General features: G+C 37.7%; 1 long non-coding RNA gene across 8 annotated transcripts in view; it reads left to right on the top strand.

Moving 5' to 3' along the window:
• LOC141585622 (uncharacterized) overlaps positions 1-24,758 on the top strand; it is a 998,130-nt gene that overhangs the window by 5,507 nt on the left and 967,865 nt on the right. For 2 of the 8 annotated variants that reach the window (XR_012519199.1, XR_012519201.1), the window contains exon 2: positions 8,735-8,898. The exons of the other annotated variants lie outside the window; for them this stretch is intronic. This is a non-coding gene — a long non-coding RNA (uncharacterized LOC141585622). The remainder of the gene's footprint in view (positions 1-8,734; positions 8,899-24,758) is intronic. 8 annotated transcript variants of the gene reach the window in all.

Consider the following 24,758-nt stretch of genomic DNA (forward strand, 5'->3'; position numbering starts at 1 on the left):
CAATCTAGCTTCTTACCTGACTGAAGTTGAATTTTCTTTCTAAACCTTTCTCTAGAGTCCTTCCCATCAATATTTCTCTATTATTTGTTGCCCATTACTTGTCGTCTTCAAAGACAATGTAACCCAGCAGGCCATCACTTTTCTGCTGGGTTACAGGAAGGAGATGTCCAGCCTGAGGAAGAATTAGTCTGATGCCAGACTTAGGTGGGTATCAGGATCTTCTATCACCAACTAGGAAGACCCCTGGTTTCTAGAGGCTTATTTCAATGCAACAGACTTGGCGTCAGAAAGTCTGAATTTGAATCCTAGCTTCATCTAGCTATGTAGCCTCAGTTTCTCATCTGTAAGATGGTGATAATAATTTCCAATAATTAATTAATTACATATGAAAAGAACTTTATATAATAATGAAGAATATTGATTATAATACTTTGTTAATATAGTTAATAAATAAGGAGTAGAGGATCCTAACAAAGGGACTTTACTGTAAGTCAGGGCTTGGGCACAGTAACCTGAATTATGGTCAATAATAATATAAGTTACCATATTATCTTGAGTGATTGGTGAAATGAACTGGTGATGTCAATCAATATGTCAAATCACCCAGTACCATGAAGCACCATTGTTTCTATTATAAATGGGACCTATAGGATTCTAGATAAAATTCCACTACTGTATTCGGAATGTTAGGCCACTTTTAAATATTTCTAGTTTTAAGGATAATGTGTAGAAATTGAAGAGGGCCCAGGCCATAAATTATTAAGTGCATTTGGTCATTTGTTTAGCAGATGTTTATTGAGTGCCTACCCAATGAAATCACTCCCATAAGCTGGCCTTGATTGGGATAGGGGTTGTCTCTGCCTTTTGGAGACAAGCAATTCACATGTCAATTAGTTAATTATAACTGTAATGCATGGTAGATGAAGTACAGGATGCTAAGAATGCATCTAATAAGGGGAACCTGTGCAAATCTAGGGGCGGTTGTCAGGATGTTTAAACTGAGATCGGAAGATGGGGAGAAATCAGTTGGATAAAGTAGAAGGGAAACCACAGTCCAGGAAGGAGGACAACATGCTGCGGCCCTGAGGTTGAAAGAGCATGGGTTTCCCAGAATTAAAAGATGTTTGGTGTGGCTGGAGTGCAGAGAGGGATCAGTGTTGGAGAATGTGACTGGTGGAAGATCAGAAAGGCAGGACCTTCTGGGTGAGATTAAGGAGTTTAGATTTGCCTTTTGGGAAATGGGGGAAACTTACGCACATTAGTGAAATGAACTGAGAGATTAGTCTGGCAACAGTTTGGAAGAGGGTGGGCAGCAGTTCCAGAAGGGATAGGAGAGACCACTTAGGAAGCTACTTTAGTGCCCCAGATAATAAATGATAGGGGCTTACACAAAGGTGCTGGCAGCAGATGGAGATATACAGACCAATTTGAGAGACAAAATAGCTCCCTTGTGAAAAGAGGCAACTTTTCCAGAGAAGAGAAAGCAAAGGTTTTATATGTTTTACAGTGTCACCATGAAGAGGGTATTTGCTGATTGTCATCTATCTCCACAGAGAAAGAAATAAGAAATTACCTTATAATTTAATAAGGCAGAAGTTGAGATTCCCTATTATGGTGACAGACCTGCCAGTAGAAACTGTGTAATTTTTAGATGAGGTACTTTTAAGAGGTAGAAATCAACCCTGGAGGCAAGGAGATGAACGCAATGACCCTTTGAACTATTTCCTACTTCATATTACATTATTGCTCAGTAAATTTGCCTGGAGCATCATAATGCCTTAGGAATGCTGGGATATATTCTGTGTAAAAGTCATCCCAATCTTGAGCATTGAGAATTTCCAGAAGTTTTGCTGAAATATTTTCACATTTTACAAGTGTGAGAAAGAGAAAAGCAGACCTTGACAGCTGGAAACTGTCCTGGCACACATAGCTGGGCCGTGGAATTTTGCTGAACATAAACACCAACACTGGACAAGACCACTCTGTGACCCTGGTGGACCAAAACAAAAACAAGACCACTCTGTAGTCAGGGTTGAACACAGACAAAAACATGGGCATTATCCAAACCACAAAAATGGCCAAACATCCCCATATCCTGGCTGATAAAACTGACTGCTGCTTTAAAAAAACCAATGGCAGCTTTAGCTTCACCCCAACCATCTCATCATCTGTAACAGATAAGAGTTAAGAGACCCAATCGTAGAATTACTCCACTTCCTGATACTATCTAGTCCAGAGCACAGTCCTGCTTCCTGGAACTCTTCCCCAACTCACCTAATCAAACCCTAATCCTAATAATAAGCTCTTTGTAATACCTCTTACTGAGATGCCCCACGGTTCCCCAAATGGTTCTCCCATTGCTACAACAAGTCAAGGATCCCACATTTGTTCAACTGCATGTGCGTTCTTGGTAGTCTTTGGCTGGAGGTCATTGGCAAGTGTAAGGAACAGACGGTAGCTGTTGTTCTTTTTCTCCCCCTTTTTGTTATTGGAATAAATATTTTGAATTTTCTCTGTTCTGCTGTATCATATAGCTGATTATCTTTTAATTTCCCATATGATTCCTTGTGACCTATATGTGTAAGGTTACAACATTCTGACTTTTTGAAAACCTTGTAAACCACTTCTTTGCCTTTCTGTATCATCAAGTTCTTATATCATGGGAAATATAATCATTGAAAATAATCTTTGATTTTTTGGTTACCATTTGCAAATAGAAAAATGATTAAGCAAATAATATCAAAAGTATACAAATTTTAACAACTCAGCTAAATCATACTGCTTGTTTGTAATTATAGTGTCTTCCCTTATTTTCAAGGGATATCTTCCAAGTGGCCTAGTGGATGCCAGAAAACTCAGATAATACTGAATGCTATATGTACTATGTTTTTTCCTATGCACACATTTAATTTATAGTTTAGCCATAGTAAGAGATTAATAATGGTAACATAAAATAGAAGAATCATAACAATATACTGTACTAAAAGTTATGTGAATGTGATCTCTCTCTCACTCTTTCTCAAAATATCTTACTGTACTATACTCACCCTGCTTCTTGGCCACTGGTAACTAAAACCGTGGATAAGTGAGGGACTACTGTGTAAGATTATTCTATTTGAAGCAAAAGTGGCTGTGTGTGTGTGTTTTCAAGATTCTTAGTTTGCCCTTGTTTGTGGTACATTTTCAAAGATACTTTTATCTTCTGTATCCCTGTATGAGTATTCATTGATGATGCTCGTGATTCATTACCTGTGCATGGGCAAACTGCTGAATAGTGACTTTGTATAGATAACTTCCTTTTTAAGCTAATTCTCCATGTAGAACACAGTACTCAGCAATATCTTGTATATAATAGATTTGGGACAGACTTTGGAAGGAATTTGGCCATTTGTAGGTACCTACGTTAAATGACTGTCTGCATTTGGGGAATGTTGCTGTTGAGAGACACACTGCAATATCAAGGACCTTATTTCAGAAATACACAAGTCATCACTGCAATTTGTATCATTCTGGTGAAATATAAATAAATAAAAGCATAATGTTTATCTGCATGTATTTTTAGGTCTGCTTGTATAATTAAAGTGGCCATGTACTCATCATTCACATGCTTTTCTTTAGTTGGTGAACACTCCCTTCATACCTCCCATGTTTTTCTTGATGGAATGCTTTCCCTTTTGTGAATAAGAGGCAATCGGAAAAGGTGAAAGAATGAGGTAGCTGAAAGAAGGAGGCAGCAGGAAATTATTATATGACACTGGTGGCTAAATAATAACTCTACTGCATAATTTTTCCATTCTTTTGGGATCGGAATGAAGGTAAGGTAAAGGAGAAGGTCTAAGAAAGAACAATTCTTTTTGTAGACCAAACTGTTGTCACATTCTCCTACATAAATCATATCTTGAATACTTCTAGAAAGTTACTCCTATTTTGACAGGAAAGAGAGGACACCAAGAATATGGAAAATAATTAGGTAAGATCAAGATTTGGAGCATCTAATAGGAAATCATTTCTGTTTTATTTCTTGAGAAAATATAAACATTGCTTTAATAAATTAAATAATTTGAATCTTTTGAACAGTCATTAATAGATATTAAATGTATTTGTTAAATATTTGTGATTTATTCTCAACTATTAAATGTTAACCTATAAAAAGTCACTTTTAAATTATTAAATCTAATGTTTTAAGAGTGGTGTTGGTTTTACAATTTGGAAACTTTTTTTAATTAATAAAAAGATCACTAAAGGTTTTCTGCTGACACAGTTTCATAAGGAAGAAGAATTACACAATCACTCTGTCACTCAAGCTGGAGTGCAGTAGTGTGATCATAGCTCATTGCAGCATTGAACTCCTGGGCTCAAACTGTCCCACTGCCTTAGCCTCGTGAGTAGCTGGGACTATAGCTACATGCCACCACACCAGGCTAATTTTACTTTTTATTATTATTTTTTTTTTCATAAAAATGGTGTCTTGCTATGTTGCCTAAGCTTGCCTCATCTTTTTGTGTGTTTGCTTGCTTTTTGAGATGGAGTCTTGCTCTGATGCCCAGGCTGGAGTGCAGTGGCATGATCTTGGCTCGCTGCAACCTCTGCCTCCTGGGTTCAAGCAATTCTCCTGCCTCATCCTCCTGCGTAGCTGGGACTACAGACACGTGCCACTGCGTCCGGCTAATTTTTTGTATTTTTAGTAGAGTTGGGGTTTCACCATGCTAGCCAGGATGGTCTCGATCTCCTAACCTCGTGATCTGCCCGCCTCAGCCTCCCAAAGTGCTGGGATTACAGGCGTGAACCACAGTGCCTGGCCACTTGTCTCATCTTTTTAAAGGATGTTTTTGTTTTGTTTGATCTATATTGAATTTTTTACCTTTCTTGTTTTGAAACAATTTGAAATTTACAGAAAAGGTAGCAAAAGTAGTACAAAGGGTCAAAGAGCTATGTATATCCTTCAGCCAGATTTCCCAATTGTTAGCAATGTCCGTATTTGCATCCTCTTTCTCTCTTCCTGTACACATACGTGCACACGCACACACACACACACACACACACACACACAACTGAAGGTTTTTTTCCCCCTGTGCCACTTGAAAATAAGTTGCAGACATAATGTCTTAAGATTTGGTGTGTATTTATGGTGCCAGAATCAAAATTATGAAATTGATGTTTATCTAACATTACTATCTAATCCACAGATCCCATTCAAACATTGCTTATTTTCTCTAAAATTTTATTCTGAGGTTCCGAATCCAATCCAGGGCCATACATTTGTTACTTGATCTTGGTACAGTTCCTAAATCTCCATGTCTTTCATGAGTATGACATTTTTAAAGGGTAATGCCACTTACATTGCAGAATCTCTCATGACTTAAAATGTTGACTTTTGTATATGTTACATAATACAGATGATTTTTCAGAAGAATAGCACATATGTATAACTTATAAACAAATAAATGGAGGTGCAAACTCTATTTTTGGTGACACATGTACATTAAGGGTTGGAGATCACTTGCTAGGTGATCAGCTAGACAGTAACCAGCCACTGTCTAGAAGCTGGATTGTGGAAAGAAGAGAATGGGCAGTTCATCTTGAGAATTGTGGGAGACCAGGAGCCTTGAGCTGCTGAATCTTGGTTCTGGATGAAAATATTATTTTAAGCCTTGAATCATTATATGATCCGATACTTCACTCTGATATAAAAACTTGGTGTAGCATTTTGTGATATAGAAATTTGAAGCTTGTATTTTAAATTGTTTGCATAGTACTTGATTTTAATGGCTGTTATAGTTGAAAAAATTCTTCCAAAGACATGTATGCCCAGACGGTAAAAGTGTACCTTGGAGTATGCATTCCAAATTCTAATACTTATCATTTAAAAAAATATTTCGTTTTATTATTTTTTAAACTTTCATTTTAGATTAGGTAGTACATGTGAAGATTCGTTACATCGGTAAACTTGTGTCACAGGGGTTTGTTGTACAGATTATTTCATAACCCAGGTATTAAACCCAATGTTCAATAGTTATCTTTTCTGCTCTTCTCCCTCCTCCCTGCCCTCAAGCAGACTCCAGTGCCTGTTGTTGTTCCCTTCTTTGTATTCATGAGTTCTATCATTTAGCTCCCACTTATGAGAACATGTGGTATTTGGTTTTCTGTTGTTGTGCTAGTTGGCTAAGAATAATAGCCTTCAGATCTATTTACATTCCCATGACATATATGATCTCATTCTTTTTTATTGCTGCAAATTATTCTATGGTGCACATGTACCACATCTTCTTTGTCCAGTTGGTCATTGAGGGTAATGATTCCATGTCTTTGCTATTGTGAATAGTACTGCAGTGGACATTCACATGCGTGTGTTTTTATGGTAGAATGCTTTATATTCCTCTGGGTATATACCCAGTAATGGCTGAATCAAATGGCAGTTCTGCTTTTAGCTTTTTGAGGAATTTCCACACTGCTTTCCACAATGGTTGAACTACTTTACACTCCCACAGTTCTACCTTTCCTCCACAACTTCACCAGCATCTGTTCCTTTATGACTTTAATAAAAGCTATTCTTACTGGTGTGAGATAGTGTCTTAGTGTAGTTTTGATTTGCATTTCTCTGATAGTCAGTGATATTGAGCTTTTTTCATATGCTTATTGACTACCTGTGTTTTGCAAAGTGTCTGTTCATGTCCTTTGCCAACTTTTTAATGGGTTGTTTTTCTTTTGTAAATTTGTTTAAGTTCCATATAGATGTTGGATATTAGACCTTTGTCAGATGCATAGTTCGCAAATATTTTCTCCCATTTGGTAGATTTTCTATTTACTCTGTTGATAGTTTCTTTTGCTGTGCAGAAGCTCCTAAGTATAATTAGATCCCACTTGTCAATTTTTGCTTTTGTTGCAATTGCTTTTGGTGACTTGAAATCTTTGCCCATATCTATGTCGCAGATGGCATTGCCTAGGTTTTCTTCCAGAGTTTTTATGGTTTTGGGTTTTACATTTGGTTTTTAATCCATCTTGAGTTGATTTTTGTGTATGGTGTAAGGAAAATGTCCAGCCCCAGTCTTCTGCGTATGGCAAACCAGTTATCTCAGCACCATTTATTGAATAGGGAGTTGATATGGTTTTGCTCTGTGTCCCCACCCAAATCTCATCTTGAATTGTAATTCCTACATGTTGAGGGAGGGACCTATAATCCTCACATGTCAAGGGAGAGAAGTGATTGGATTATGGGGGAAGTTTTCCCTGTGCTATTCTCATGATAGTGTGTTCTCTCAAGCTCTGATGGTTTTATAAACGGTCGTTTTTCCTGTGCTCTTGCACTCCTTTCTCACCTGCTGCTGTGTAAAATGTGCTGCTTTCTTTTTCCGCCATGATTGTAAGTTTCCTGATACTTCCCCAGCCAAGTGGAAGTGTGAGTCAATTAAACCTCTTCTTTGTAAATTACTCAGTCTAGGGAAGTTCTTTATAGCAGTGTGAAAATGGATTAATACAGGAGTCTTTTCCCCATTGCTAGCTTTTCCCCATTGCTAGTTTTGTTGAAGTTCAGATGGTTGTAGGTGTTGTGGCCTTATTTCTCGGTTCTTCTGTTCCATCGATCTATGAGTCTGTTTTTGTACCAGTACCATGCTATTTTGGTTACCATAGTGCTCTAGTATAGTTTACAGTTGGGTAATGTGATGCCCCCAGCTTTGCTCTTTTTGCTTAGGGTTGCCTTGGCTATTTGGACTCTCTTTAGGTTCCGTATGAATTTTTAAACAGTTTTTACTTTTTCAGTTCTGTGAAGAATGTCATTGGTAGTTTGACAGGGATAGCATTGAATCTGTAAATTGCTTTGAACATTATAGCCATTTTAATGATATTGATTCTTCTTATCCATGATCACGGGAAGTTTCTCTATTTATTTGTGTCTTCTGTGATTTCTTTAAGCAGTATTTTGTAATTCTCATGGTGTAGATCTTTCACGTTTCTGGTGAGCTATATTCCTAGGTATTTCATTCTTTTTATGGCAATTGTGAATGGGATTGCCTTCCTGATTTGGCCCTTAGCTTGCCTGTTATTGGTGTATAGGAATGCCAGTAATTTTTGTGCGTTAATTTTGTATCCTGAATCTTTGCTGAAGTTGTTAATTAGCTGAAGGAACTTTTGGGCTGAGACTATGGGGTTTTCTAGACATAGAATCGTGTTGTCTGCACACAGATAGTTTGATGTCTTCTCTTCCTATTTGGATACCTTTTATTTCTTTCTTCTGCCTCATTCCTCTAGTTGGGACTTCCAGTACGGTGTTGAATAGGAGTGGTGAGAAAGGACATTCTTGTCTCATGTTGGTTTTCACAGGGAATGCTTTCAGCTTTTGCCCAATGAGTGTGATATTGGCTGTGGGTTTTCATAGATGGCTTTATTATTTTGAGATGTGTTTTTTTCAATCTCTAGGTTTATTGAGAGTTTTTAACATGAAAGTGTATTAAATCTTACCCAAAGCCTTTTCTGCATCTACTGAAATAATTGTGGTTTTTGTCTGTAGTTCTGTTTATGTGTTGCATGACATTTATTTGCATATGTTGAACTAACCTTCGCTTGCATATATGGAACCACCCTTCATCCCAGGGATGAAGCCTACTTGATCATGGTGAATTAGGTTTTCAACATGCTGCTGGCTTTGGTTTGCAAATATTTTGTTGAGGATTTTTGCTTCAGTGTTCATCAGGGATATCAGCCTGAATTTTTGTTGTTGTTGTTGTGTCTCTGACAGGTTTTGGTATCAAAATGATGCTGGCATCATAGAATGAATTGGGGAGAAGACTCTCCTCCTTCGTTTTTTTGCAAGAGTTTCTGTAGGAATGGTACCAGCTCTTCTTTGTACATCTGGTTGAATTAAGCTGTGAATCCAAGAAGTCCTGGGCTTTTTTGTTGTTGGTAAGCTATTTATTACTGATTCAATTTTGGTGCTTATTATTGGTCTGTTTATGGAATCAATTTCTTTCTGATTCAGTCTTGGGAGGGTATGTGCATCCAGGGATTTATCCATCCCTTCTAGGTTTTCTAGTTTGTTTGCATAAAGGTGTTTTTAGTAGTTTCTGATGGTTGTTTTTATTTCTGTGGAATCAGTGGTAACATTCCAGACATCATTTCTGTTTACTCTGATATTCTCTCTTTTCTTCTTTATTGTTAAGCTAACACCCTATATAGCTTATTAATTTTTTTAAAAAACCTCAATTCATTGATCTTTTGAATGTTTGTTTTGTATATTCATTTCTTTGAGTTCAGCTCTGATTGTTATTTCTCATCTTCTGCTAGCATTAGGGTTGATTATTTTCTTGCTTGTCTAATTCTTTCAGTTGTGATGTTAAGTTGTTAATCTGAGATCTAACTTTTTGACATCAGCCAACTTGTAATACTTGTCTTTCAAAGCAAATCCAAAATTATGTAAATATTTCTGTTGAAAAATAACTAGAAAATTTCTGTCTATGCAAGCTGTATACTTTAAAAATTTTAACATGTAAGTTTAACATGCACTAAAATGTTAATACTTTTAACAAGTTATAATAATTTTCCAGGTTTCTTTTTTTTCTTCTTTTTGAATCAAGGTCTCACTCTGTCACCAGGTTGGAGTGCAATGGCATGATCATGGCTCACTGCAGCCTCAACCTCTCAGGCCCAAACAATTCTCCTGCCTCAGCCTCCCTAGTATCTGGGATCACAGGTGTGTGCCACCACACCTGAGTATGTTTTTATTTTTATATTTTAAAATATTGCCCAGGCTATATTCGAACTTCTGAGCTCAAGTGATCTTTCTGCCTCTGCTTCCCAAAATGTTGGGATTACAGGTGTGAGCCACTGCACCTGGCTATTTTCCAGATTTCTTAAGTGTGCAACTATTAGAATTCCTATAGTCTATATAATTTTTAACAACACTGTATAATGCTGGAAACACTTTCAAAATTTTCTTTCTAAAGAGCTCTCTCCATAGCATAAATGTCTTTCAAGAAGTAGTTATTTTCTTGCTTTTTTGTTAGGTTCAATTTTTGTTTTATGATGTGTCACATTTTAGTGTCAGTTAATTATCATTAGTAAAATACAGCATATTTAGATCACTTGATTTTTTTTTTTTTTGTAAGAGAAAATGAATAACTCGTGTAAGTTTGCCAACTCTATTACGGACTCTATTACAATATTACCTGCCATCCTCCATGTGATTACTTCATTGAATATTGTGGTATACTATCCACAGCCCTTCAGGACTATGTTGATAGCTGAAGTCTCTCAGTTGCTTCATTCTCTAGGTATTGCACTCAGGGAAAGAAAGGCATCTCACCCAAGGTCACACTGCTTCCCAGAGGGCAGCTGGCCTGCAAAGACCAGCCTATGGTAAATTTAAAGGCCTGAATCCTCTTACGCTGTTGGTGGAAATGTAAATTTGTAAATTTATAGACAACAGTATGGAGACTCTTCAAAAAACTAAAAATAGAACTACCATATGATCCAGCAATCCCATTTTCTGGGTATATATCCAATGGAATTGAAATCAGTACATCAAAGAAATATCTGCATTTCCATGTTCACTGCCACACTGTTCACAATAGTGAAAATGTGGGAGCAACCTGAGTATCCATCATCAGATGAATGGATAAAGAAAATGTAATATATATGCACAATGGAATATTACCTAGCCTTGAAAAAGAAGAAAATTTATTTTTGACAACATGGATGAACCTGGGGGATATTACACTAAGTGAAATAAACCAGGCACAGAAAGACAAATGCCACATGATCTCAGTTACATGTAGAATCTAAAAAAAGTTGAACTCCTAGTAGTAGAGTTTAGAATGGCGGTTACCAGAGGCTGGGAAGGCAGGTCATTGAGGAAAAGAGAGATGTTGATTGAAGAGTTAAAGGTTGCAGTTAGGAGGAATAAGTAAGTTCTAGCACAGCATGGTGCCTGTAGTTAACAGCAATGTATATTTCAAAATTGCCAAAAGAATAGATTTTAAATGTTTTCACCACAAATGATAGATGTGTGAGGTGATGGATATGTTAATTGGCTTGATTTAATCATCTCACAATGTATACATATACAATAACATCACATTGTACCCTATAAAGACATATAATTTGCTAGGCACAGTGGCTCACACCTGTAATCCCAACACTTTGGGAGGACTAGGTGGGCAGATCACAAGGTCAGGAGTTCAAGACCAGACTGGCCAACATGGTGAAACCCCATCTCTACTTAAACATACAAAAATTAGCTGGGCATGGTGGCTCGTGCCTGTAATCCCAGCTACTTGGTAGGCCCAGGTAGGAGAATTGCTTGAACTGGGACCAGGGAGGTGGAGGTTGCAGAGAGCTGAGATCATGCCACTGCACTCCAGCCTTGGCTACAGAGCGATACTCCATCTCCTCCCCCCAAGAAAAGACGTACAATTATTATTTGTCACTTAAAATAAATTTAAGAAAAAATAAGGCCCGACTAGCTCACTGGAAGGTAAGGCAGTACTGACAGGCTGTCTGAGCTCCCCAAGGGACTAGCTGAGAACACTGTGGTAACTGCATCAGAGTTCAGCTTCTTTCTCTGCTCATCCCTGCTTCCTTCACTTCCCCATGGCTGTTGAGCCTGAGGGCACTCCCCAATAGTGTTTCTTTTTCTTTTTTGTTTTTTTTGATCATTGCTCATTGTAGCCTCAACCACTCTGGCTCAGGTGATCTTCCCATCTCAGCCTCCTGGGTAGTGGGGACTATAGGGACAACTGGCTAATATTTTGCATTTTTGGTAGAGACAGGGTTTACAATGTTCACCAGGTTGGTCTCAAACTCCTGGGCTCAAGCTATCCTTATGCCTCGGCCTCCCAAAGTCTTGGGACTACAGACATAAGCCACTGCCCCCGGCCCCATTATCATTTCTATATGCAGCTCTTCATGTCAGAATCTTCTTTCCAGAAAATTTGATCTAAATTGGTTACATTCCATAAGAGAGTGCGTAGAGTCCTCTAAAATTTTAAATGTCTCGTTTTTATAAAACTAACCTTATCCATAACATTCTGTAGCACTTTGCTCTCTTCTATCTTCACCATATTTTTCATGACAGCTCCCTTGTAAGTGAGAAAGGAAATATATTTTATGTGGGGTATTTTATTGCTTGGGAATCTAAAAAATTCCTATTCAAATACTTGCCCCACAATTTTTCATGTATCATAGTTTTTCCAAAAGAAACCATTTATTATTGAAGGAAAATATTACTTGTTTCTTTTAACAGTTCACATACGAAAAAAAGCAGTTATTCATGTGTTTTATTATTGGAAACAGAATCCAGAAAATACCATAGCTAAAATGTGTTAGAAACCTCAGTGTTTCATCTAAATATATAGCAAACCTTCAACACTACATAATTTGTTCCAACGTTTGTTTCTGACTCTACTATAATGTTTTCTATATATCATCCGACAATATTTGCTGACAAAGAAATGCATTTAGGATTCATCATATGCTCTTTCTTTTGTATTATTTCAGCCATTTTTACTGTGACAGAAAGAACAAGTTTTTCCCCAGTGGATGTGGCTGTGCTTTTTACCTTTGCTTTAAAGTGAGAAACCTCAAAAGAAGCTTCTACATTTTTAGTACTATATTTCGATACTTTGTAAAATTCTGTATTAGTGTTGCATGACTTTATACATCTCTGAAGAATTGTAATAGTTTTTCTTTAGGTTTGAAATGCTTAGTTTGTTTTTCCTTTCTTTTTTCATCAGTTTGGTGAAAAAAGGGATGCTTAGTTTTAAGATATTCTGCTAAATTTGTGGCATCATGTCACCATTTTATACTTCTCTTTCTGGCAATATGGAAAATTATATTACTCTGAAAGCTTCCTGATTTCCTTCTTTCCTTCCTCCTTTCCATTTCTTTCCCTTCCTTTCCTTTATCCTTTCCCCTTTCCTTTCCTTTTTCCTTTCCTGTCCTGTCCTGTCCTGTCCTGTCCTGTCCTGTCCTGTCCTGTCCTTTCCTTTTCCTTTTCCTTTTCCTTTTCCTTTCCTCTTTCTCTTTCATCACCCATGTGCAATCTTGGATCACTGCAACCTCTGCCTCGTGGGTTCAGGCAATTCTCCTGCCTTAGCGTCTTGAGTAGCTGAGATGACAGATGTGTACCACCACACCTGGCTAATTTTTATTTTTTTATTTTTAATAGAGATGAGGTTTTGGTATGTTGGCTAGCTGCTCTTGAACTCCTGGCCTTATGCGATCCACTTACCTCCGCCTCCCAGAGTGCTTGGATTATAGACCTGAGCCACAGTGCACAGCCACCAATATCTTTCTTTAAATCCTGTAAAAACCCTGGGCACTGGTGAAGTAAATTTAAAACTTCTTTGAAGGAGCATCTTCAATCCAGATAGAATTACTGCCAATAGAATCCTGCTGCTGAAGATTTTACAATGCAAAATTACAAAATACATAAGGATCGGTGACTCATGCCTGTAATCCCAGCACTTTGGAAGGCCGAGGCAGGTGAATCAAGAAGTCAAGAGATGGAGACCATCCTGGCCAACATGGTGAAACCCCATCTCTACTAAAAATACAAAAATTAGCTGCGCGTGGGGGGCATGCGCCTGTAATCCCAGCTATCCAGGAGGCTGAGGCATGAGACTCGCTTGAACCTGGGAGGCAGAGGTTGCAGTGAGCTGAGATCGTGCCACTGCACTCCAGCCTGGTGACAGAGTGAGACTCCATCTCAAACAAAAAAAAAAAAAAAAGAAAAGAAAGAAAGAAAACAATATGCCACACAATTGAGAGTCAGCAAAAGAGATAACTTTATTAAGATACTATCAAAAACATAAAAGAACTATTGAACAGTAAAGATAAAATAAATATGCATAAAATAGTTAAGGGTATAAACAGGAAATCCAAAGCATGAAAGAAAAAAAAAAAAGATCAAAAAGACCAAGAAAAATTAAAAAAAGAAATAAATACAACCAAATTGAACTTTTAGAAATAAAAAATATAGTCACTGATATTAAAAACTCAGTAGACAGATTGAAAAGATTTGACTCAGCTGAATATATAATTGATTCACTAGAAGATAGATTTTATTGGAAATGACGTTGTGATGCAGTTTCTTTTTATTATTTCTTTGGGCATTATATCTTGCCTATCTGGCCACTTGTCTGAAGTGAAAGCCTGTTGCCTGTTTTGAGTTAGTGTCCTCTTCTCTGTTCTGCTCTAGTGTGCCAATCTTGTATTTCTGGCTCTTCCTCCTCATGAGTGAACCATTTGCCCAAGATATTCCTACTTGTAGCATACATGAGTACTCTAAATGAGTCTGCTTCCTTATTGATAAAGTGCATATATTTTTTCTTTTTTTTTTTTTTTGAAGACAAAGTCTCACCTGTCACTCAGGCCAGAGTGCAGTGATGTGATCCTGGCTTATTGCAAACTCTGCCTCCCAGACTTAAGCAATCCTCCCACCTCAGCCTCTACGGTAGCTGGGACCACAGGCATATGCCACCATACCCAGCTGATTTTTGTACTTTTTATATAGACAGGGTTTCACCATTTTGCCCAGGCTGGTCTTAAACTCCTGAGCTCAAGCAGTCTGCCTGCTTCAACATCCCAAAGTGCTCAGATTACAGGTAGGAGCCACCAGGCCTGGCCTAATGGTACATTTTTGTAGTATTGAAAGAAGATGCACTTCAGATCACTGAACCAGTACTAGTCATCGTGGAGGAAAGTAGGAAAACTGCAGTTAGGCAAATAGCCTTGGTTTTTATTAATAATAAAATGAATAAAACACGTTCTATAAAATAGGTGTTCTAAATATGCTTAGTAACCTGAAAATATTCTAAAACAGTCAAAACAATTTTAAATGATTATTTTAAGAAGTGTTCCTTAATGAATTAAACTTTTCAAAAGACAAAGTTAAACTATTTGTCTCATACACACACAGATATGTATGCATGCCCGTAGACATACACATAATTTACTGACACATCAGAGGAATACCATAGATAGAATGTATGTAAATTATTCTGGGCAAGTTACATTGATATATGCTATTTTAGTCAAGATTCAGTGCAAGAAGTAGAAATAATTGTAGATATTTTATGCATAAAATAATTAATATTTCATAAAACTTCACCAACGATCAGTGCACAATTATTTCTAAAAAATGCAAAGTGCTATTAAACTATACCAAACTCTCTTAATGATAGCCTTAAATTAGTTGGTGACATCAGTCTTTTATTAAAGTTATTTTTCCGTATTTTGTGGGATTTGGTTATTTCTACTGCTTTTGGTTGCATTACTTGACATGAGATAGGCAATGCTTTTGCACATATTTAAGTAATGAAATTGGGAATCTCTGTTATAAAGCAGGGGCTGGCAGATAATGGCTCATAGGCCAAACCTGTAAATAAAGTTTCATTGCAACACAATCATGCCCTTTTGTTTATCTGCTATCTCTGACTCCTTCTACAGTGGCAGAGTTCAGTGATTGTTACAGAGAGGATTGTATGACTTAAAAGAAAAGGCAGACCCTTTAAAGAGAAAAGCTTGAATTACAGGAATGAACCACCACTTCATTCCTTCAAGCTTGCTCACCCTTGCTGTAGGGAAATGTATATCATCATAGGAGCTATCATCTCTTGATATTGTGGTACACTATGCTAAGTACTTTACGTGGAGTAGAAGTCTCTTATCCAAGAGGGAGACAAATGTTAGTTGATTGACTGATCCATTCAGTCAGTCAATAAATATTTATAGAGTAACTACCATCTGCTGAGAGACATGTTCAAGGAATTTGAAATATAGGACATTAAAAAACAAAAATCATTGTTTTTATAGAGCATACACTCTAATTGGCTGTGAAAGGGCAGGATAGGGGTCAATAAAGAGGAATTAGAAAGTTACTGAATTAATATGTAAAACAAATATGACAGATCATGATAAATGCATGTGAAAAAATGCTGGGGAGGTAGTGCTAGAGGCAGGGCTTCAAATTAAAAATAGAGAAATCAGTTATGACATTAGTTTGAGCAAGGACTTTTTGGAAAAGATGTCAAAAGGACAGATAACGAGCAAGAATAGACAAATGAGACTGCATCAAACTAAAAAGCTTCTGCACAGCAAAGGAAACAACAGAGTGTGAAGAGATAACCCACAAAAATGGATAAAATATTTATAAACTATGCATTAACTAAGAAGTTAATATTCAGAATACCTAAGAAACTGAACTCAATAGCAAAAAAAAATTAGATCAAAAATGGGCAAAAATTTCTGAATAAATATTTATTAAAAGAAGTCCTACAGATGGCCAACAGGTATATGAAAATTCCTCCACATCACTAATCATCAAGGAAATGCATATCAAAACCACAATGAGGATCACCTCACCTCAGTTAGAATGGCTGTTATCAAAAAGATGAAAAACAACAAATGTTTACTCAGATGTGGAGAAAAAGGAACTCTTCTTGTATGCTGTTGGTGGGGATGCACATTAGTACAGCCATAATAGAAAACAGTTTGGAGATTGCTCAAAAAGTTACAAATAAGGGTGGATGTGGTGGTTCATTCCTGTAATTCTGGCACTTTGGCAGGTTGAGGAAGGAAGATTGCTTAGGCATAACAGTGAAATCCTGTCTATGCAAAAAAACAGAAAAAGAAGAAAAAATTAAAAATAGAACTACTATGTGATCCAACAATCCTACTACTGGTGTATATCCAAAGGAAATGAAATCAGTATGTCAAAGAGTTATCTGCACTGCAATGCAGTGCTGCACTAGTCATAATAGCCAAGATATGTAATCAATCTAAATATCCAAATATCCACCACTGGATGAGTGGATAAAATGTGGCATATATACATAATGAAATACTATTCAGCCATTAAAAAAAATTCTGTCACTTTTAACCACATGGACGAACCTAGAGGACATTAAGTGAAATAAGTTAGGTACAGCAGAACAAATACCTCATCATCTCACCCATATGTGAGATCTAAATAAGTTAATCTTATATAGAAGTAGTGAGTAGAATAGTGGTTACCAGAAGCTGGGGAGAGTACAGGGAGGGAGAATGGAGGGATGTTGGTCAACAGGTACAAAGTAACAGGTAGGAGAAATTAGTTCTGGTGTTCTATTGCATAGTAGGGTAACTATAGTCAACAATAATGTATTGCATACTTCAGAATAGCTAGAAGAGTGGAGTTTGAATGTTCTTACCACAAAGAAATGGCAATTGTTTAAAGTGATGGGTATGCTAATCACCCTGTTTAATCATTGTACAATGTATATACACATTGAAACATCACACTGTACCTTGTAAATATGTGCAGTTATTATGTGTCAATTAAAAACAAAAAGAATAGAGAAGTCAGGAAAGTCTCACAAAGGCAATGGATTTGAGTGAGGACCTGAAGGAGGTGAGGACAAGCCATGTGGATATCTAGTAGGAAAGCATTCCAGGTAGAGGTAGCAATCACAGCACAGACACCAAGGAGGAGAAATGGCTTGTGGTTTTGAAGAAAAAGTAGGAAAGCTTGTATCTTTAAAGTGAAGAAATAAGTGGAAAATAAGATCAAAAAGGTAAAAAGAAATAGTGCAGGGGCCATGCAGATTATGAACTATTGTGAAGGTTTTAGTTTTTGTTGTGAATGAGTTGGGAAGCCATTGGAGAGTTTTGAGTGAAGGAGTATTACGAATCTATTGAACTGGATACCTCTGTTGCTTTGTGAATTAGGGCAAGACTGAAAGCCAATTAGAAAAGGCTTAGGAAGCAATTAAAGAACATTTGCCATAACCCAACTAAGAGCTGGGAGTGGCCTAGACCTTTGCAGTAGTGAGAAAAGTGGTAAAAATATATATGCAAACTTTTCATGGTGGAAAACATAGAACATATATGGAAGTGGAGTGAACAGTTTAAGAAACCCCTCCAATTTAAAAAAATATAGTGACTCAGAACCAATTTTCTCTTGTTTATTACCCAGTTTGATTCTCCTACCATATTATTCTGAAGAAATCTCAGAAAGTTTTGAATCTATTTTGAAGGCAAAGCTTATAGGATTTACTGCTGGTTTAGACATGGGGAGTGAGATTCAAGGAAGACTCCTTGAGTACCAGGAAGGAAAAGCTGAGATTTACTGAGATGGGAAAGACTAAACGAGGGACAAAGATTTTTATGGTGTGTATGTGGGGGGAGTGAAAATCAGGAGTTTGGATTTTCACATAATAGTTTTGAGATATTTGTTAGCTATTCAAGAGATGAGATATATATCTCCAGACTTCTTAGTGAGACGATTTGGGGAATCTTTTTGATTGGTACTTGCTGACCTCACTCACTGCATTTTCTTCCAATTCCCCACAGGAATTAGATCCTCTTTTGTTTTTTTGAATGTCAGTGATTCCCAAATGTTGTTGCATGATAGGACCACCTGGGAGAGACTTAAAAAACTCTGACATGCCCTTTGTCCAGTCTTTCATCGATGGGCATTTGGGTTGGTTCCAGGTCTTTGCTATATCGTAAACAGCGCCACAACGAACATACGTGTGGGCTAGGTCGGGGGGAGAGGAAGAGAGGAGGGGAGGGATAATACCCGGAGAAATGCCTGATGGAGGTGTTGGGGGGGAGGGGAGTGGAGACAGCAAACCACCATGGCATGTATGTACCTATGCAACAACTGCAGGATGCAGGATATGCATATGTACCCCAGCCCAAAGTACAATTAAAAAAAAAAAACCTGACATGCAAGTTGCATTTCAGATCCACTATATCTGAGTGTCTGAGGGTGGATCCAGACGTGAGTACTTAAAAAAAAGTCTCCAGGTCATTCCAATATACAGCAAAGTTTGAAAATACACTGCTCTAATTTCAGTATTGCAAAATCGATCCTTGTCCAGCAGGTGTTGTTCTTCAGCCAGCAGTGTTGGCATCACGTAAGAACGTGTTAGAAATGCAAAATCTTAGGCCTCATGCCAACCTCCTGAACCCAAACCTACATTTTAACATCTTCCAGTGATTTATATTCACATTCATGTCTGGGAAACATGTCTGTCTTTTTTTTTGTGCCTTTGCAGAAGTTGTCTTCTCTGCCAACTTGCCTGCTCACCCATCCTGCTGCCTCATTCCCATTTATCCTTTTAGATTGACCTCAGACATTCCCTTCCTGGAAGGCTTTCTTATCCTTCCCACTTCATGCTCAGGCTATTCTTTTGGGGACACCCTCTATTTATCTTTATTATATCTTTTATTACAGCTTACTGTAATTGTTGGTTTAGCAGATAGTCTCTTAGATTTTGGACCCACAGCAGCAGAGGTCATATTCCTGATAATATGTGCTCAGTCAGTGTTTGTTGAATGGAGCGGCTAAGGCAGGAATTGGTCAGGTGGGACTGTCACAGGCCTAGGTGACAGGGCACTGAGTCTGTCAGATCAAACCACTGGAGATGCTGGCTCTAACGAGCAGCAGTCCTGGTGTGGGGTAGCTCTGATCTTTGAGTTATGTGAGGCTATTAATTCTCTTTTATCTTCTGTGTTATGAGGAGAAAGACTGTGGCTTGCAAGGTGTATTCTCATAGCCTGAACTTTTTTTTTTTTTTTTTTTTTTTGAGACAGAGTTTCGCTCTTGTTACCCAGGCTGGAGTGCAATGGCGTGATCTCGGATCACCGCAACCTCTGCCTCCTGGGTTCAAGCAATTCTCCTGCCTCAGCCTCCTGAGTAGCTGGGATTACAGGCATGTGCCACCATGCCCAGCTAATTTTTTGTATTTTTAGTGGACAGGGTTTCACCATGTTCACCAGGATGGTCTCGATCTCTCGACCTCGTGATCCACCCGCCTCAGCCTCCCAAAGTGCTGGGATTACAGGCTTGAGCCACCGCGCCCGGCCCGGCCTGAACTTTTAAGGGGTACCCTCTTCATAGGAGCGATAGAGAATGAGGGGTTAGCACAGCTTGAATTTATTCTAAATTTTATTAAAATTGTTTCCTATGATAGCTTCTTTTCCTAATTTTTAAATCAGTACACAGAAAGAAGAATGAAAATATAAATTATTTGTGATTCTAAAATGCAAAAAAGAAAATTATTTTAGCTTGTGCCTTTCTAGTATTTATAAAAAATACTACATTTGTCATATAAGGACCCACATCATCTGGTCCGCTTAGTACCTCTCTAATTTTCTTTTATCCCACTTGTTTTCTCATCTTTAGACACATTCAGCTCACTGCTGTTGCTTATGCACACCAGGCACACCCACCTTCAGGCCTTTGCTCAGGCTGTCTTTTCCAAGTGGGGCGATCTCCCTCAAACCTCCTCACCTTCTAGTCTGTGCTCAAATCCCACATTCTAAAAATTGCCTATCCTGACCACTGTATTTAAAACTGCAACCCATTTCCCCATTTCATCTCCACCTCCAATTTCTACTTCCAGTCCCCATTGTCCTGCTTCACGGTGCTTTTCTTAACAGAATGTAGGATTTTTCTAACAGACTATAGAGTGTATTTCTTTTATTATATCTATTATTTATTGTCATACTTGCTTCTCTACTTCCTCTCATTTAATCTTCAAGAGCAAAGGATCATTATGAATTTAATAGTGACAGACATATAGTAGAAGCTCAATAAATATTTGTTGAGGGAATGAATGAATGTATAATTGTAACTAAAATAGCAACATAGTATAAATATGTTTTGTGTACTATTGTTTTTAATTTAGCAATATACTGTTGTACTGTATTGTTAATTTAGCAATATACTGTGTCTACTCTTCACATAAATAAATATTCTTTGACGTGTCTATATCCCTGAATGTTTTATGACTCCGAACAATTTCTGTAAGCATTATTAAGTAGATCATCAGTAAAGATTTGAAGCATGACTAGGGAGAAGCTGACCATGTCCCATTCATTTATTTAATACACACATACGTGGCCTACTGTATGAAAAAGGATAGTGGTAGAGAAACTGAGAAAATAAAAACTGAAATATATATTTTGAAATAAGATTCTTGTAGGCAAGATTTTTGAAGCTACATGTGACTTTACTTTTCTCCTCTCTTATCATTAGTACTTGATAGATTCTTTCCCCAGCTCTGTTTGGAGTCAACCCATTCTCACTGCAGCTCTGTAGTCAACTCATTCTCACTTCCAATTTGCCTTGGAGGTATCTGTAATGGAGCTGCCCCTCTCCTGTACACGACAGCAAAACCAGCAGGCTTCTCTTTTTCATAGCTGCTGATTCTGGGCAGCTGTGAGAATCTGTCAGCCCGTTTCTGTGGGTGACTGGTCCTCTGGTTGGTGGCAAAGTAACTCTAGACTAAAATGCACTTTTTCTTCTTAGATATCATTCTCAGATTTAGGGGGAAATTGTATGTCATAGAGAAGAAAGAGGCATAGAGTCTTATGATTAATGGAAAGAAATAAGTTAATTTTGCCTCTAGTCCCATTCTTTGTTCCCTGATCCAGCTTATTCTCTCTTATTCATTGTCCTGCCGCTGACCATTGTGATTGTGTGGCCACCTATGGCTTTTTCATTTATTTACCAGCATGGTTCACACATTCCAAATGACAGCAGAGACATTAGGAGCCATAACTCACCCAGCAAAAATGACCAGTTTTCTTATTGTTCTTCTTTGGCATTTGTGTTATTTTAAATTACTTGTCTAGCTAATTATACCAGGAGACAGTGAGCATTAAGGACTTTACACTTGACTACAAATGAAGTCAGAGAAGTCTAGCATCTATTTTCAGAAATGAATTTTTAAAAAGTGAACACTTCTGAAGTGCACGTTACTCTTTTCCTTAGGATAAAGAAATGTTCTGAGAAGGCTGACATACTGAATGCCTTAAAGAAGTTCAATTGAGATGCCAGATGAAAGTTTAACTAGAATTTCTATGGCTTAGATAGCATAAGATTAAGAGGCCTCTATTGTTACTGTTCTGCTCATTTTTTCTTTCTCTTTTCTATGTTGTGTATTTGTCATCTTTTTTTGAAATACTATATTTCAATAACTATTACTTCTTTCAGTTCAAGGAGATTTCTGAGAAATCCTACTTGGGATGAAAAGATGGATTTACATAATAAAATATAATTTATAAAGATAATTTGAACATAAAGTATATCACAAGACTATCTTTCCTAGAGTTGGAAGATGAATTTGATGAATTTAGTAAGTCTGATTTGTGTATAAAAATTATCTATCACATATTTCTTAGAAATGAGAGTAGGTATCAGTATTCTTTCTGATTAGTCCAGATAATTAGGAAAGAAGTAGAAGGAGAAAAACACTAGAAGTAAGAAGATTTGATTTCATGTGTAATCAGAAGAAATATGCAAGTAATTCATCACTAATTCAAATAGTCAAGAAAAGTCTAGGAAAAGCCCTAAGAAGCATAATTAGCTATGCCGAGGGTTGAAACATTTGCAAAATGTCACAGTTATAAATTGCTATTTTCTTCCCCCTGAGACCTGAGCAATGCTTTATCAACAAATCTCAGAAGACTTTATAGCAAGTCTCAACATGAAATACTTGTACTTGATGCAAGACTTTTCACCTAGAAAGAAAAGTGGCCAGCTTTGGAAGGTTAGCTTCTTACTTTTTGAAAAGCTTTCTGGAACTCTGCCACCTACACTTTCTGGGCTTCATTTACCCTTGGTGAAAAATGGGAGGGATTGTACCTGTCACCCACTTGTCTCTAAAGGGTGTTATAGAGCATCTAGAGAAAGTACATTTACCCACAATCCTGTGCTGTGAATGACAGGCCAATGGGCCTCCCTGGCCCAATAATGTGTTCTTGGTCTCTTCTGCTTCAGGTAAGGGAATATCTTATTATTCCCCAATCTCCTATTGGTATTATTTATTTGCTACAGTTCAGATAGCCCTTGATTGAGTACTGAACTCAGAAACTTATCTCACATGAGAACTTTGACCAGAGAAGTCATTTCCAGGCCTGGTTTCCATAGGATCTCTTCACAAAGCATAGTGGGAATGGATAAAAAGTTCTGATATTGCAGCTTCTGGGTGTGCTCAGGACTCTTCCTTGCTATCACTGGTTGTGTCTGAGACCGTCTAGCTGGGGAGATTTGGTTCGGGTAATGGGTAAAGGAGGGCTAGAACTGTGGGATCCTTTTTTATTTCCTAAGTTTCCTTTCAAGAAGCTCTGAAGTCACTGGAATTTCACCCCTGTGGCTTTGGTTAGTGGGTAGGGGAAATTTTACTTTCTCATTCCTAGAGCTACATTAGGGAAACAAGCACTTTGGTGTTTGGGGTGAAGTTGGCATTAATGTTCCCTGAGAAAAAATACTGTTGATGATGGTTGGGTTCTGTGGGCCTGTTAGTAACAATATAATTCATCTATAGTATGGGTTAAGTGGACTTGCGTGGAATATTCTATTACTACATTGTCTGTAACATTGTTTCTTTGAGAATAATATATCCTGAGTTCCAAAAAACGGACTTAAAACATTTGGAATACACACCATTGCTCAGTGGGGACTGATGTGGGGCAGCCATAATGGATGGTTGGGAAAATATGGTCCCTGCTGGCATTTGCCAGTGCTTATAAATTTCAGTCTCCTAGCTTTAAGTTTCTTCAGAACTATTCATTTCTTCACATGGTTTAGGAGGTAGAATGTGTGCAATTTTCTAGTCAGCTGAGAAGGTTCCCTCTCAATCCATTTGTTTTTATAATTTGATAAAAGGGTATCCTTTTTCTTTTTAAAACTTAAATGATTAGATAATGAATGAACATTGAATATTCTTGGTTACTCAGGTCAATCTTTTAGAATCATCCTTGACTTTTGTTTCTCTCCAACCCCATACCAAATCTGTCAGCAAAGAATGCTGTCTCCATGTTCTTATTCCCTCAGTTTCTCATCCTGGTTCAAGCCACCATTATCTCTTGCCTGAATTGCAGGAGCATTTCACTAGTCACCCTGCTTTCACCCATCCCACCTACAATCTGTTTTGATATAGTCCCCAGGGTAATCCTATTAAAGAATAATTACATCTTGTCACTTCCTTTTCTTATCTTTTTTTTTTTTTTTTTTTAATTGAGACAAGGTCTCACTCTGTCCTCCAGGCTAGAGTGCAGGGGTGTGATCATAACTACCTGCAGCCTCAAACTCCTGGGCTCAAGTGATTCTCCCACCCTAGCCACCAGAGTACCTGGGAACACAGGCTCATGCCATCACATCTGACTAATTTTTAAATACTTTGTAGAGATGGGAAGTTGCTGTGTTGCTCAGGCTGGTTTCAAACTCCTGACCTCAAGTAATCCTCCTGCCTTGGCCTCTCAATGTGCTGCGATTATAGGCATAAGACATCGTGCCCACTTTTAAAAATTCTTTTAGTGGCATCCCATCTTCATTGCAGTGGAAGCCAAAGTTCTTACAAAATCCTATGCATTTGATCTTATTTTCTACTTTCCGATGTAGCCCTGTCACCTGATTTTAATGCCTCTAATTGGCCCTATTCAGTCTTCTCCAGGTACACGGTTCTTCAAATACTCCAGGCAGCCTCTGCCCAGAGCAATTGTCCTGGCTGTGCCTTCTGCTTGAAGTCTTGTCATTCCATATAAGTCTGCAGCTTGTTCTCTCACCTCTTCCAGATCTTTTCAGATGTCATCTTATCAGGGAGATTTTTCCTGACAACCTTACATAAAACGTCAACCTCTTTCCCCTTTGGGGCACCCCAGCAATGCTCTCCCCTGTTTAGTTTTTCTCCATAGCATGTAACACAATCAGCTACATCATATATCTTCCCTGTTGGTTTGTTGAAATACAAGCTCACTAGAGGCAGGGATAG

This window comes from Saimiri boliviensis, chromosome 9 (assembly GCF_048565385.1).
Source record: "Saimiri boliviensis isolate mSaiBol1 chromosome 9, mSaiBol1.pri, whole genome shotgun sequence".
In the NCBI taxonomy this organism is placed as follows: Eukaryota; Metazoa; Chordata; class Mammalia; order Primates; family Cebidae; genus Saimiri; species Saimiri boliviensis.